The sequence below is a fragment of the Aquarana catesbeiana genome, linkage group LG01 (genome assembly GCF_042186555.1).
Source record: "Aquarana catesbeiana isolate 2022-GZ linkage group LG01, ASM4218655v1, whole genome shotgun sequence".
Lineage (NCBI taxonomy): Eukaryota > Metazoa > Chordata > Amphibia > Anura > Ranidae > Aquarana > Aquarana catesbeiana.
In genome coordinates this window covers 649645642-649661968 of record NC_133324.1, presented here as the reverse complement: position 1 = coordinate 649661968, position 16327 = coordinate 649645642, and the positions used below count along the sequence as shown (strand labels likewise).

Here is a 16327-nt window from a genome sequence, read left to right as displayed (position 1 = left end):
TCAGGGCCAACACCACTTGGCAGAGCCAGCTACATTACACCAATGATATTTTCAGATGACTGTAAGGGGGGCATTCTTCCCATTGGCCACCAACATAATAGGCATTCTTCCCATAGACCAACAATGTAAGTGGCACTGCCCTGCCCCCCCCCCCCCCCCACACACACACACACACACACACACACACACACACACACACACACACACACACACCTCCCAGTAAATTGGTTTTAGCAGGCGTTCCTCAAGTATTGAAAAGTTTGTTGCGGTTTCCCCAAGGGTAAACAGGTTGAGAAAGGCTAGTTTCAGAACTCTGTTGGGATTATTCAGATGATTATGGAAGTAGAACTGCACAGGAACTGATGGGGAATCTTTCCAACAGCACCTTGACCATTATTAGCCCTTTATCCACCTTTAGGCGATCCCTGAAAACTTTCCTCTTCAGAGAAGCCTATTCTGCCTCCATCTAACAACTGCACTGTTTTCTCCATTAGTTTGCCCCCCACAGCTGTTACCCTCTTGTATAACTTGACCCTCCCTCCTAGATAGTAAGCTCTAACAAGCAGGACCCTCTGATCCCTGCTGTATTGATTTGTATTGTAAGTGTATTGTCTGCCCTCATGTTGTAAAGCGCTCCGTAAACTGTCAGCGCTATATAAATCCTGTATAATAATAATAATTATTATTATTATTATTAAACAACTGACAGATGTTCTCCCTATCCTATCCACGTATGGAGCTAGCTCTAAGCTGTCTCTAAATAATTGTTCGAAATTAAGTAGCAAACAGTCTGATAAAATATTTCATTAACGTGATATTAAACATACACTGTTTAATTTACATTATCTCTTCTCCTTCTGTATGGGTGGGGGGAACGTATTATTTTAATAATAAAAACAAAAACCCCATCTAAGTACTTTTTTCCTAATCAATATTATAGCTGTCACATGACCCAGCCCTTTCCCAGCCTGTCTGCAGGGAAACATAAGCAGGAGGAGCTACTAGTCCTCTGCTGCTGGTCACATTTTCAAAATAAAAAAACAGCCCTTGGAATACAGAGCAAACAACAAATAATTAAGATCAATAAACGGTTTTAAATTGTCATACAAATATATATTTGAAATCAAAAAACATTTTTTTTTTTTTTTAACAATTACAAGGTGTGGGCAGATTTCTGCCAGTCACAGGCTGTGTCACGCCCCTCCAGCCAGTGGAGGCTTCGCCTCCATCAATTTACATGTAATAGGAGGAGGGAGGGAGTGGGCTGTCATTTACCACTGTGCATCTTCCCCCTATACTTGTCTTACAATGCCTTGCTTCATTCTGTGCTGTACTATTACCATTTCAAAATCTCCCTTATATAGAACATCAAATCTTCACTTTGAGTCAACTTTAACTTCAGCATGGCCAACAATAGGATTCATCCACAGTGAGAAAGGGTTAATTTGTTTGGTAGCTGTGGGGGAACTGATACTTGAAGTCCAGCATGTCAGGCACAATCACAAGATGGATGCTGGCTGACATGGACAGAGCATGGTTTAGCATGTGAATGGTCTCTGACCAGCTGGGACACAAATTGTCAGGTGGGTTTTGCCCCACAAACGGTAATTGGTTGAATTGCAGGGAGCAGCGTGTATGTGTGTACAGACATACTGGGATTGTGTATCTGTGTTTTGACCTCAGAGACAGACGACTGGACCAGACTGCCGATGATACTGATCAGAGATAGTCAATCTCATTGAATGGAGGCTGAGTCATATTAGTCTGTGCAGAGACAGACTGAAGGTCTGAGAGGACTAAAGCATGAGCCAGGAGCCTGAACAATTTTCCTTTGTGTACGCTGTTTTATGATATGATAAGAACCCCTGAGAGAGAAACCCATACGTAAATGGACTATTGATTGATACATAAAATGCATGCTGGTAATCTAAGCGGAGTTCCACCTAAAAGTGGAAGTTACGCTTTAACCACTTCAATACAGGGCATTTATTACCTTCCTGTCCGGACCAATTTTCAGCTTTCAGCGCTCACACACTTTGACAATTACTCAGTCATGCTACACTGTACCCAAACAAAATTTTTATCATTTTTTTTCTCACAAATAGAGCTTTCTTTTAGTGGTATTTAATCACCGGTGGCTTTTTTTATTTTTTGCAATATAAGCAAAAAAAGGGAAAATTTTGAAGAAAAAAAAAACAAACACTTTTTTTACTCTCTATTGTATAATTTTGCAAAGAAGTCATTTTTCTTCATAAAATTTGGGCCAAAATTTATACTGCTACATATCTTTAGTAAAAATAACCCAAATTAGTGTATAGTATTTAATCTCTGTGAAAGTTAGAGTCTACAAGCTATGGTGCAAATCTTGAAAATTGATCACATCTGACGTACTGAATTTCTTGAGACCCTAACAAGCCAGGGAAGTACAAATACCCCCAAAATGACCCCTTTTTAGAAAGTAGGCATTCCAAGGTATTTAGTAAGAGGCATGGTGAGTTTTTTAAAGTTGTAATTTTTTCCCACAATTCTTGGGAAAATGAAGAATTTTTAATTTCTATTACACAAAATTGTCATAACAAGTTATTTCTCTCATACAGCACATGGATACGTGCAACAACGCCCCAAAATACATTCTGCTACTCCTCCAGAGTATGGCGATACCACATGTGTGAGACTTTTACACAGCCTGGCCATATACAGAGGCCCAACATTGAAGAAGCACCTTCAGGCATTCTCATTTCTCAATCACCTATTACAGTTTTGAAGACCCTGAAACACCAGGACAATGGAAATGCCCACAAAATGAACCCATTTTGGAAAGCCAACACCCCAATGTAAAATCTATGAGGCATAACGAGTCTTTTGAATGGTTCATTTTTTCCAAGTTTCTGGAAAAAGCGGGGAAAAAAAATGAAAACCGCATTTTTTAAAATTTTTTTTTTTTTTAACACAAAGTTGTCCATTTATAAGATATTTCCAACACATAGCATGTACATAGCAAAAATGACACCTCAAAATATATTCTGCTACTCCTCCCGAGTATGGCGATACCACATGTGAGACTTTTACACAGCTTGGCCACATACAGAGGCCCAACATCCAAGTAGCACCTCTAGGCGTTCTAGGAGCATAACAACACACAAATTCCTGCCAACCTATCACATTGCTGAAGGCCCTTCATATTTCTAACACATAGCATGTGCTGTACATACCAATTACAAATCAAAATACATTCTGCTGAGCAAATGGTAAAGAAAAGATTACCTTTGGTTTTAGTAGTGCAGTGGTCCACAGAGGAGAGCATTGGTCTAGGCGGCAGGCAGGAACGTGGACATCGACAGCAAAACAGGCAGCAGGCAGGAATACTGCCCATAGTCAGTACAGATAGAGATAGTGTCAGCACAGCCAAAGCATTGGTCCAGGTAGCAGGCAGGGACGTGGTCAGCAGCAGCAAAAGGATGTCCATGCAGGAGACAGGAATACTGTCCATAGTTAGTACAGGCAACAGGCAGAGATATGGTCAGTACAAAGTACTGGTCCAGGCAACAGGCACATGGTCCATAAAGTCTTGGATCAGTGCAGGCAGAGATATTGTCAGCACAGCTAAAGTATTTGTCAGCGGAGCAGGCAGGACCATCAAGCTTAGGGCCTAGTCAGGAAAGAATGGGGACAGGGGTAGAGGCTTCTCCCACCCAAATCTATTTGAAGCTTCCGGACAACCAGACCCTGTTCTGGGAAGACAGAAAACCAAAGACTGTTTTTCTCAACTTAGAACACTCTTCTGGAGCCCCTCACATATGCGAGACCCCTGTGTAGCAGGGTTAAAGATCAGTCCAAGGGGCAGACAAAAACGTGGTCAACAGGCTGAGGTCAGTGCAGGTAAAAGGTAGAAATAGCCGAAAGGCAGAGGCCTAGTTGATAGTCCAGGGTCAGTTCACGTGAAAGGCAGAAACATGGTGGATAATCAATTCAGACGGCAGGCATAGTCGCTAAACAGGCCAGGGTCAGTTCACATGGAAGGCAATGATATGGTTGGTTGAAGCACCAGGGAAATATTCAGGACAGAAACTGAAAACGGGGAAATGGCAGTCTATTAGAAATATGGGTTAATAGTTTACAAGAGTGTGATAGCGTCTAAAGCATTCTCCGATGCAAAGGCCAGGTTGGAAGGGACATTGGGGACAATGGAAACTGGTGTCTTTCCTAACTCCTCTTTTGGTGCACACCCAACCTTTTTTTTGGCTTCTTTTCTTTGGGTGCTGATGGTGGAATATTGTCAGGAAAATAGCGCTCATGTAGTCTGTTGACACAATCTGAGCAAATACATTCTGGGTGGATCTTTGTTGATAGATCAGGGCAGTGACAATGTCTTTAATAAACTTTGGGAAGGTATTGGGTGTTTCCGTCGATTTTTGATAGGTGATGAAAACATTGTAAGTGGCCAAATGATGAAAGTAAATTCCGACTTTTTTATACCAGAAGAGGGATTTTCGTGTTGATTGATAGGGCTGCAACATTTGATAATTTAAACCCCCCCCATGAATCTATTGTATTGTACTCGTGGATACCGAGGTGTCATCATGGATGGTGGACATGATGTATACCTTTCCTATCAAAAATACCTTTCAAAACTAGGTACCCGCCCCCCAAAACAAATGACATGCCAAATGTGGCATGTAAGGGGGTGAGGAGTCCTTAACCACTTAAATACCCGCGTATTGTCATATGACGTCCGCAGATGGGATCTCCCATCCTGGGCGGGCGTCATATGACATCCTCCACTTCCCGCCTCTGCTGCGGGCCCCCGGTGACCTTCGGGGAACAGTCGTGACCCTCGGGACACAGCCCCTCCCCGATCAGGGTATAGAACCAATGAAAGTGCTCTTTACTGCGTGACCGGCTGTGTCCAATCAGCTGTGACCGGCTGTGTCCACGGGGGGCGCACAGTGCGGCAATCGGGGTTGATGTCTTTCCCTCAGACAAAGCCCAGCCCCGATCAGGGTAAAGCGCCAATGAAATTGGCTCTTTACCACGTGACCAGCTGTGTCCAATCACAGTCGGTCACAAATGTAAACACACAGCGGGTAATGGCTGTTACTGGGTTCTCCTCCTCACACACCGATCCAGTGTGAGGAGGAGATCGTGGTTAACAGTGATTTACTGTTTTACTGTGAAGAATACTGTGCCCAGATTGCCCCCCCCCCCCTTTCTGAATAAAGAGGACCTGTCATCAATACTATCTGAGTACCTGTCATCCATCCATCCATCCCATCTGAGTACCTGTCATCCCATCAGGAGTACCTGTCCCATGATCCCATCAGAGTACCTGTCTGTGCAGCCAGTTATTACCTAGGTGCAGCCCATTAGTCCCTGACGTGCAGCCCATCAGTGTCACCCGTCATACAGCCACTATGTCCAGAAAAGTATACACTCCAGAAGAGGCGTATCAAATACTGGGTCTGACCGATGAGAGCAGCGGGAGCTCTCACCGCCCAGTTACAGTTCTGGTTCGGAATATGAGCACGTTGAAGGCAGTACATCGGTATCCGAATCAGAGGAGGAAGTAGTCCGTCCAAAAAGCAGGTCTGAAGACCAGGCAGCTACCAGCAGCGCCAGACACCCCATTGGCCAATCGGCAAATGCCAATAGCGCTAGACCCCAGGAACGGAGGCCCAGTACAAGTGTATATACACACACACATACACACACACAGTGCCTTGAAAAAGTATTCATACTCCTTTCAATTTTCCACACTTCGTCCTGTTACAACCAAAAATGTAAATGTATTTTATTGGGCTTTTATGTAATAGACCAATACAAAGTAGCACATAATTGTGAAGTGGAAGGAAAATGATAAATGGTTTTCAAAATGTTTTACAAATAAATATGTGAAAAGTGTGGCGTGCATTTGTATTCAGCCCCCCGAGTCAATATTTTGTAGAACCACCTTTCACTGCAATTACAGCTGCAAGTCTTTTTGGGGATGTCTCTACCAGCTTTGTACATCTAGGAGTGACATTTCTGCCCATTCTGCTTTGCAAAATAGCTCAAGCTCTGTCAGATTGGATGGAGAGCGTCTGTGAACAGCAATTTTCAAGTCTAGCCACAGATTCTAAATTGGATTTAGGTCTGGACCATTCTAACACATGAATATGCTTTGATCTAAACCATTCCATTGTAGTTCTGGCTGTATGTTTAAGGTCATCGTCCTGCTGGAAGGTTAATCTCCACCCCAGTCTCAAGTCTTGCAAACTCCAACAGGTTTTCTTCTAAGATTGCCCTGTATTTGGCTCCATCCATCTTCCCTGTCCCTGTTAAAGAAAAGCATCCCCACAACATGATGCTGCCACCACCATGTTGCACAGTGGGGATGGTTCAGGGTGATCTGCAGTGTTCGTTTTCTGCCACATAGCGTTTTGCTTTTAGTTCAAAATATGGTCTCATCTGACCTTCTTCATCAGGGATATGCAATTACCGGACCTCAAGCTGTTGCAGAACTACAAATCATATGAGGCATAGCAAGACTCTGACAGCCACAAGCATGACACCCAGAGAGGCATGATGGAACTTGTAGTTTTGCAACAGCTGGAGGTCCGCTAATTGCATATCCCTGATCTACATGTTTGCTTTGTCCCCCACATGGCTTCTCGCAAAGTGGACTTCTTATGGCTTTCTTCTTACCACTCTTCCATAAAGGCCAGATCTGTGGAGTGCACGACTAAAAGTTGTCCTGTGGATTGATTCTCCCACCTGAGCTGTGGATCTCTGCAGCTCCTCCAGAGTTACCATGGGTCGCTTTGCTGCTTCTCTGATTAATGCTTTCCTTGCCTTTCCATTTTTGGATGATGGATTGAACAGTGCTTTGTAAGATGTTCAAAGCTTGGGATATTTTTTTTATAACCTAACCCTGCTTTAAACTTCTCCACAACTTTATCCCTGACCTGTCTGGTGTGTTCCTTGGCCTTCATGATGCTGTTTGTTCACCAAGGTTCTCTAACAACCCTCTGCGGGCAGAACATACAGAACAGCTGTATTTATATGGAGATTAAATTACACACAGTTGGACTCTATTTACTAATTAAGTGATTTTTGAAGGCAATTGGTTTCACTAGATTTTAGTTAGGGGTATCAGAGTAAAGGGGGCTGAATACAAATGCACGCCACACTTTTCAGATATTAATTTATAAAAACATTTGTAAAACCATTTATCATTTTCCCTCCACTTGACGATTATGTGCCACTTTGTGTTGGTCTATCACATAATATCCCCAAAAAGTACTTTTACATTTTTTTGTTGTAACATGACAAAATGTGGAACATTTCAAGGGGTGTGAATACTTTTTCAAGGCTGTGCATGTGTATATATATATATATATATATATATATATATATACATACACACACACACACATATACACACACACACACATATACACACACACATACACACACACACATACACACACACACATACCAAACAACAATACCATTTTCACGTTAAGATGATATCTGAAAGTGGGTGGGATACATTGGGCAAAGTTGAAGTGTTAAAAGCAACACTCCCAAAATTCCCCAAACATCCAAGTGTGAAAAGTGACACCTAAATGAATGGGAGGTGGTTTTCAGGCTTTTTACAGGCTCTATTTCTAGCGCTAAAACGCCTGAAAACTGCCTCAGTGTCAAAGGGGTCTAAAGTCTAGTTAAAAGACTCTATGGCATGGCACTAAACTTACATGTAATTGGAACAGCAAAAACATTTAAAAAGATGATGAAAACTGTTCTTACCATTTGTTATTGTAAAAATAACTGCGCACAAGTTGGAAGCCTGAAACAATTTCACATTTATCTATGCAGCCATGATGAACAGGTTTAAGCCCACAGCTCCAATGTCTGTTTAAACTTGAGTGAAACCAACTGTGCATGAGAAGGATACAAACTAAGCTGCTTACAAAATTTAGCTCAATATGTAAATTAACGTTACCAGGGTCAAATAAGGACATACTGAAAGTTAAAATAGAACTAAGTACAATCTGAACTAAACAAGTGTTAAATAAATGTATTACTCTTCTGGTAGAGAAGACACAAACATGTGGAAATCCAGTTCATTTAACCATTTCAGTGCCCACAGCTCTTTTCTCTCTACGGACCAGGCCGAATTTTCACTCCTACACAATACTTTGTTGTTATTTTCATTTTTTTTTTTTTTTTTTTTTTTTTTTTGTAGCTTAACCAGCCTCAGTCCTGGAATAACTAGTGTTACTTTAGATAAAATGTATACATTGTATTCTGAAACCTGTCCCATTTATCATTATGTTTCTAATCAGAATGGTAATTTACAAATCACATAAAAGCTTTTATTTCAAATTTTGCATATTTAACACAACGCTACAAAAAGGTAAATAGACTAAAACCTTAAAAAAAAAAAAAAAATTGATCAGAGAACACAAAAACTAGCACAGAAGAGCCACAAATCATATGTTAAAAACCAATTACTCAGGATGTCAGGATTGCCGGAGGAGCTCATTTACATTTACACAGTAAAGACCAGGGAAGATCTCAGCAGGTCCAAAAAAATGTCTTGCTAGGTCATTTTGTCATACAGTTACCACAAGGTCATGATTTACTTTACCATGTCTGGGCACACAAAACACCGCTGGTTCACACCGCATGCAGTCCAGTGCACCAGAATGCACTGGAACACATAAAAAATGCACCAAAACCCAGTACAATGGTAAAAAAAAAAAAAAAAAAAAAAAAGCACCTGGAATGTATCCAGAATTGCATTAAAAATGCACAGGAGCGCACCAAAACCACGTGCAAAACGCATGCAAAAACGCATCCGGAAGGGATCTGGAGTGCATTTTTGTGGTGTGAACCAGTCCTTAGTGTGATGTATCCCTTGCGCTGCTGTGTCCTCTTAACAGAACCTTTCAATCACAAATCCTGTTTAATTCATAGAAACTGTAGTATTGGCTTCTGTGAATGGAGGAGCTGAACAGAAAAGGGCAGGAATAGTCTAAAACTCTTGCTGAAAGCCTGCCACAGCTCCCTTAGTTTTATTAACCCCTGATGCACCAGAAGATTACAGTAATGGGGGTGAGAGGGGCATCAGAGGAGAACAATCTCTGCGAACATTGAGGGCAAGTAATGTGCCTTGCACTTATTTTGCATTTTATTTATTTTAAGGTAAACTTAGGCTTTATTTAATTTTATTATTATTTTAGTAAACTGTGGCTTTCTAATGACCAGAATGCCGGTACTATAGCTTCTATGAATGAAATTGGACCTATGAATAGAGGGGGCAGACCTTTCAATCAGGCATGCGTGGTGAGGCATTGGATGTGGACGAGAAGGCCTGGCTTGCAGTCTCCGCTCTAATTCATCCCAAAGGTGTTCTATCAGGTTGAGGTCAGGACTCTGTGCAGGCCAGTCTAGTTCCTCCACACCAAACTTGCTCATCCATGTCTTTATGGACCTTGCATTGTGCACTGGTCCAAATCATTTCGTAGAGGGGGATTATGTTGTGGGGTTGTTTTTCAGAGGTTGGGTAATTCCAGTGAAGGGAACTCTTAAGGCGTCAGTATACCAAGACATTTTGGACAATTTCATGCTCCCAACTCTGTGGGAACAGTTTGGGGAAAGCCCCTTCCTGTTCCAACATGACTGCACACCAGTGCACAAAGCAAGGTCCATAAAGACACGGATAAGTGAGTTTGGGGTGGATGAACTTGACTGGCCTGCACAGAGTCCTGACCTCAACCAGATAGAACACCTTTGGGTTGAATTAGAGCAGACACTGCAAGCACAGGCTTTCTCATCCAACATCTGTGCATGACCTCAAAAATTCACTTTTGGAAGAATGGTCAAACATTCCCATAGACACACTCCTAAACCTTGTGGACAGCCTTCCCAGAAGAGTTGAAGCTGTTATAGCTGCAAAGGGTGGGCCAACTCAATATTGAACTCTACGGACTAAGACTGGGATGCCATTAAAGTTTATGTGCGTGTTAAGGCAGGTGTCCCAATACTAGTAGTAATATAGTGTACTTGAATAGAATGGTATTAAACTAGAGTTTGGTGTCACTTTAATACTCACTAATCTAGAATAAGCATACAGAGATTAAGACAGCAGGGCAAAGTCAAAAACATGTGATTTGGATACAGGTTTGTGTCTCGGAAATTACTGAGCCAATTAGAACAGTATTAAAGTCAGGCAATTAGCAGCCCCAAAAAGAGCTCTGTATAGGTTCCCTTAAACAGTACAAATATAATGCTCATTGCCCAGAGCTCTAGGAATTTATACTATGTTTGAGATGGCACTGAAAAGACAACAGTAAATTAGCTGAGCCTGAAGTGCCGATAGGTGATTTTCTACAAACTTTTAATGGCATGTTAAAGCAAAAGGGGTGTTGAAAGCAGATATCATGCCATAGTACTTAGATAGAAGAAGCAATTTGTTTTTCCAAGGCTTTCCTTGCAGGCCCAATCACCACCTCTCAAATCTGTATAAATCTAGAATGCATTAGGTGTTGTCATTGCAAACACTGATCTTTTGACATTCCTTTATTTAAAGTGGAACTAAAAACTCTCCTGATCAACATTACCTATTTTAAATGATTATGCTGCTAATCTTAGTCAATGGATAGGAAAGTATATTATGTTTAATTGTTTTAATTTACTTTTTTTTTAATTTTTTCAGTTGCTTCCTGGTTTCTGGCTTAGGCCAAAATGATGTCATACATTCCAGGAGTCTTCATGGGCATTTTCTTTTCTTTAATCTGAAGGAGGAGGAGAAAGAAGGAAGGCTTTCTCAGCTAAGCACACCCTCCTGCCTGCATGCCTGAGTTAAGGGCAGATGGATTCCAGGAAGTAAAAGCTACATGAACCATCTGCCCTTAACCCCTTCCCGCCGACCGTACGCAGATGTGCGTACTCAGCTTTCCGGGGTTATACCGGGATGATGCCCGCAGCTGCAGGCATCATCCCAGTACCGTTGTTTAGAGCTGGCGATCGGCTATCCGAGTATAACAACCGATGCGGCTAAAAGCCACTCGGCTGTTATACCGGAGGAGCGGGAGGGGACATCCCCCCCTCCCGCCGCTCTTACCAGGCCTCCGTGCGATCGGGAGGCCCGGTGTCCAATCGGCTGCCTTCGGCGGCTGGGGGCGGGCTGGAACGAAGCTGGGGGCGGCTTCGTTCCAGCCTTCTCATTGTAAACGCGGAAGCAACGTCATGACGTCATTTCCCGTTTACTCGGCTGCCAATGGCGCCGGTTTTAAAAAAATATACAGTGTTCAGAATCGCCATTTTCGGCGATCTGAATACTTTGAAGTGCAAAGGAGGGATCGGGGGTCTTTTAGACCCCCGATCCCTCCATAAAGAGTACCTGTCACCAAATATTACTGTCACAGGGGATGTTTACATTCCTTGTGACAGCAATAAAAGTAAAAAAAAAAAAAAATTTTTTTTTAAACACAATTTATAAGTTTAAAAATAAATAAAATAAATTTTTAAAAATTTTTAAAAATTTTAAGCGCCCCCATACCCGCGAGCTCGCACAGCGAAGAAAACGCATACGGAAGTCGCGCCCGCATATGTAAACGGTGTTCAAATCACACATGTGAGATATCGCCGTGATCGTCAGAGCGAGAGTAATAATTCTAGCCCTAGACCTCCTCTGTAACTCAAACCTGGTAACCGTAAAAAAAATTTAAAGCGTCGCCTATGAAAATTCATAGGTACCGTAGTTTGTCGCCATTCCACGAGTGCGTGCAATTATAAAGGGTGACATGTTTGGTGTCTATTTACTCGGCATAACATCATCTTTCACATTATACAAAAAAATTGGGGTAACTTTACTGTTTGGATTTTTTAAAGTTCATGAAAGTGTCCCTTTTCCAAAAATTTGCGTTTAAAACACCGCTGCACAAATACCATGTGATATAAAATATTGCAACAATCTCCATTTTATTCTCTAGATTCTCTGCCAAAAAATATATATAATGTTTGGGAACTCTAAGTAATTTTCTAGCAAAAAATACGGATTTTAACTTGTAAACACCAAATTTCAAAAATAGGCTTAGTCATAAAAGGGTTAACCAAGATGGCTGTAACTAGAGATACTAGGGGGGTGTTTTTCAAAGCAATCGCTCGACAAAAGAAAGCATGGGGCCATGGAAGGATGGGGGAGTTTGCTTTGAATATTAAAAAGGAATTAAACAGTGTTTTCAGTTTGTGGTGCTCAGATAAAGTTTAGTTCCACTTTATAGAGGTGCTTTACCCTAGGACTGGCACAGTGACTTAAACCCCTTGCAGCAACGTCCCCATGGCAATGTAGTGGTAAAGCGTGGTCTATACAGGTAGGGGAGATGCTTGTTCATCGGGGAATTTTACTAGTCGCTAAACTAACCATATTTTGTCCAGCCCTGAAATTATTGTGACCCCCTACACCTCGAAGTCTGGGTAGCTTATGGGGTACTGAAGATGACCTATGGTCTTCAAACATAAAATAGAGAATTTGAATATTTTAATCTTTATACTTTACTATGAAAAAGATGGACTGTTCAGGCCAATTCCAGCATTTTTGTTCAATTTGTATGAGGGTGCCAGGGAAAAGGGAGGCCTTACAAACATTAGGGCTGTTGAAATGAATCGTAACATCGATGCATCGCGATTCGACCATACACGATGCGGCATCGATGTTACGACTGGAGTAATCGATGTTTGGATAATGTCATCCTCGCGCCGAGTTATGCCCTGCCTCTGCGACCGAACGGAGCTGATATCCGCCGAAGAGCCATGGGAGTAAGCCGCGCCGGCTTTTCCCGCTTGCTGCCCCTGACTGACGTCATCCCCCTGCTGCCCTGCGTCAAGGGGCGATGCTGCGTGCACCTTGGCGAGGACATGGAGCTGCTGCTGCTAAGAGTGGCGGCGGCCGGCTTGTGGAGCACAGAGCTCCGAGGAGGAGAGTGGAGCCGCGGCATATCAAGCCAGGTGTGACGGAGGCATAGCCAGGTGAGGGGGGCCGCGGGGAGGACACCAAGGGGGGTGGACGTGGTAAGGGAGGTGCCAGACTGTCCTATCCAACATGATCAATACCCTGCCGCCCTCACCACTAACCTGTAAACATATAATACTATTACCATAGCGCTCCCCTGCCCAGTGTCACCAGGGACCAATTCCCATCCTTCTCGACCAGCATCCACAAAGTCCTCTGCTCTCCCCCCCACCTCTACACAGTGAGCATGCAGATAGGGCAATAAAACAAAAAAAATGTGTGCAGTGCTTTGTGGTGATAAATGCACAAGAGTGTTATTAAGTAGTGAATAAATATAGCCCTGAAATATATAAAGCTGTGATCTGATTAAAAGAAATCTTTTGTGTATTCAAAGTAATTCCAGTGCTGAGTGTGCTCTGCTGTGTTCAAATCATGTCTGATTTCTGGTGCACAGCGTTATGGTAATAGTATTATATGGGGACAGGTTAGTGGTCATCTTGGATAGGACAGTCTGGCACCTCCCTTACCACATCCAGCAGGTCTGCAGTCTCTGATCATTTCCTGTATCATGTCTGCAGTCTCTGACTCTCTCCTGTACCATCTCTGCAGTTTCTGACCCTCTCCTGTACCATGTCTGCAGTTTCTGACCCTCTCCTGTAGCATGTCTGCAGTCTCTGACCCTCTCCTGTAGCATGTCTGCAGTCTCTGACCCTCTCCTGTAGCAGGTCTGCAGTCTCTGACCCTCTCCTGTAGCAGGTCTGCAGTCTCTGACCCTCTCCTGTAGCAGGTCTGCAGTCTCTGACCCTCTCCTGTAGCAGGTCTGCAGTCTCTGACCCTCTCCTGTAGCAGGTCTGCAGTCTCTGACCCTCTCCTGTAGCAGGTCTGCAGTCTCTGACCCTCTCCTGTAGCAGGTCTGCAGTCTCTGACCCTCTCCTGTAGCAGGTCTGCAGTATCTGACCCTCTCCTGTAGCAGGTCTGCAGTCAATGACCCTCTCCTGTAGCATGTCTGCAGTCAATGACCCTCTCCTGTAGCATGTCTGCAGTCAATGACCCTCTCCTGTAGCATGTCTGCAGTCAATGACCCTCTCCTGTAGCATGTCTGCAGTCTCTGACCCTCTCCTGTAGCAGGTCTGCAGTCTCTGACCCTCTCCTGTAGCAGGTCTGCAGTCTCTGACCCTCTCCTGTAGCAGGTCTGCAGTCTCTGACCCTCTCCTGTAGCAGGTCTGCAGTCTCTGACCCTCTCCTGTAGCAGGTCTGCAGTCTCTGACCCTCTCCTGTACCATGTCTGCAGTTTCTGACCCTCTCCTGTAGCATGTCTGCAGTCTCTGACCCTCTCCTGTAGCATGTCTGCAGTCTCTGACCCTCTCCTGTAGCATGTCTGCAGTCTCTGACCCTCTCCTGTAGCAGGTCTGCAGTCTCTGACCCTCTCCTGTAGCAGGTCTGCAGTCTCTGACCCTCTCCTGTAGCAGGTCTGCAGTCTCTGACCCTCTCCTGTAGCAGGTCTGCAGTCTCTGACCCTCTCCTGTAGCAGGTCTGCAGTCTCTGACCCTCTCCTGTAGCAGGTCTGCAGTCTCTGACCCTCTCCTGTAGCAGGTTTGCAGTCTCTGACCCTCTCCTGTAGCAGGTCTGCAGTCTCTGACCCTCTCCTGTAGCAGGTCTGCAGTCAATGACCCTCTCCTGTAGCATGTCTGCAGTCAATGACCCTCTCCTGTAGCATGTCTGCAGTCAATGACCCTCTCCTGTAGCATGTCTGCAGTCTCTGACCCTCTCCTGTAGCATGTCTGCAGTCTCTGACCCTCTCCTGTAGCATGTCTGCAGTCTCTGACCCTCTCCTGTATCATGTCTGCAGTCTCTGACCCTCTCCTGTATCATGTCTGCATTCTCTGACCCTCTCCTCTATCATGTCTGCAGTCTCTGACCCTCTCCTGTATCATGTCTGCAGTCTCTTATCTTCTGTAGTCATTTGGGGGCAGTCTGCAGCTCCTCTTCTGCTGTGTTTACACTTTGCTACATGCAGGTAGTGTGGTCTTTTTTTTTTTTTAAGAACAGATAAAATTGAAAAAAAATGGAGTTCTTCTGACTACTGGAATTTTTTGGATGAAAACCGTGCGCAGTAATCGTGATGCATCACGGAATCGAATCGTGGACCGGACAATCAAAATCAAAATCGGGAGGCCAGTGAAGATGCGCACCCCTAGTGAACATGATGTCTTTATTGCATAGCCAAGCCTTAGACCCCATACACACCATTAGATTTTCTGCAGATTTTTGTCTTCAGATTTACCAAAACCATATAATGTGAGATCAAACCTTAAGAGTTTCAAATTGTATGCAATCAGGCAGGCCCTTGCAGTACATAGTTTTGGTAAATCTGAAGACAAAAATCTGCAGAAAATCTAATAGAGTGTATGGGGCTTTAGGTTAAAGCCTGCTACACACTATAGTTTTTTTTAACGGAAAAAAACTGTCAGCTCCGGTCAGAGCCGCTGTACTCACTATGTGAAGTACAGCGATCTCCCCTGCTGAGCTCAGCTATTGTGTCCTGAAAGCGCTGAACAGGAGTCGGTCGGTTGCTGGTTTTCAAGCATGCTCATCCAACATTCACACCGGCCAAAATGTCAGCCGCTTTTTTTTTTAACCGGCAAATGTCTACTGACATTTGGCCCGTGTGTACCCGGCTTTAATTGAGAGATATGTGATTTTTCAGAAAGGCTCGAGCAGAGTCTTGCTTTACTTGTGCATCAATCCGATTGACCCCAAGCTTTCAAACAAGATTCTTGGTAACCTGTACATTATTGTTTTTACAGTAATCGAAGTATATAATGGTTCGAAGGTGCAATAATAGAGTCTTGTTAAACAATGGAAGTCAGTGGGGCTTCTTAAAGCTGAACTCCAGGAACTTAATATAACCTAAAGGAAGATAAGGTTCTGGTACTGAGGTTTGTAATAAGTATATCAAGGTGCCTTGTGGAGTTAAAAGCCCACCATTATACTTTAAAACAGTCCTTTGCGAGCATTTCTTCCTTTTATAAAAACAGGTCTTGGCCCTCCTATACGCATGTAGCTGTTTTTGAATTCTACCCTTGGTATTTCTTTAAAGGGGTTAGTGATACCATCATGCTAGTGGTATGTGCTCAAATATTCCTGCAAAGCTGTTAGCCTTGCCTTCCAACAACGCTCCCTATTAGCATGATGCTCAGCAGTTACACTTGTGCTTAAAAGTTTGCATACCCTTGGAGAATTGGTAATATAAGCACCATTTTTAAAGAAAACATGAGTGAGCAGGCAAAACACCTTTTTTTTTTCTATTGAATTCATATTCAACTAAAG

The 16327-nt window shown here is 43.3% G+C and overlaps 1 protein-coding gene across 2 annotated transcripts in view; it reads right to left on the bottom strand.

The window, feature by feature from the left end:
- Nucleotides 1-16327, bottom strand: part of RAP1GDS1 (Rap1 GTPase-GDP dissociation stimulator 1) — a 206731-nt gene that overhangs the window by 97982 nt on the left and 92422 nt on the right. The window lies entirely within an intron of this gene.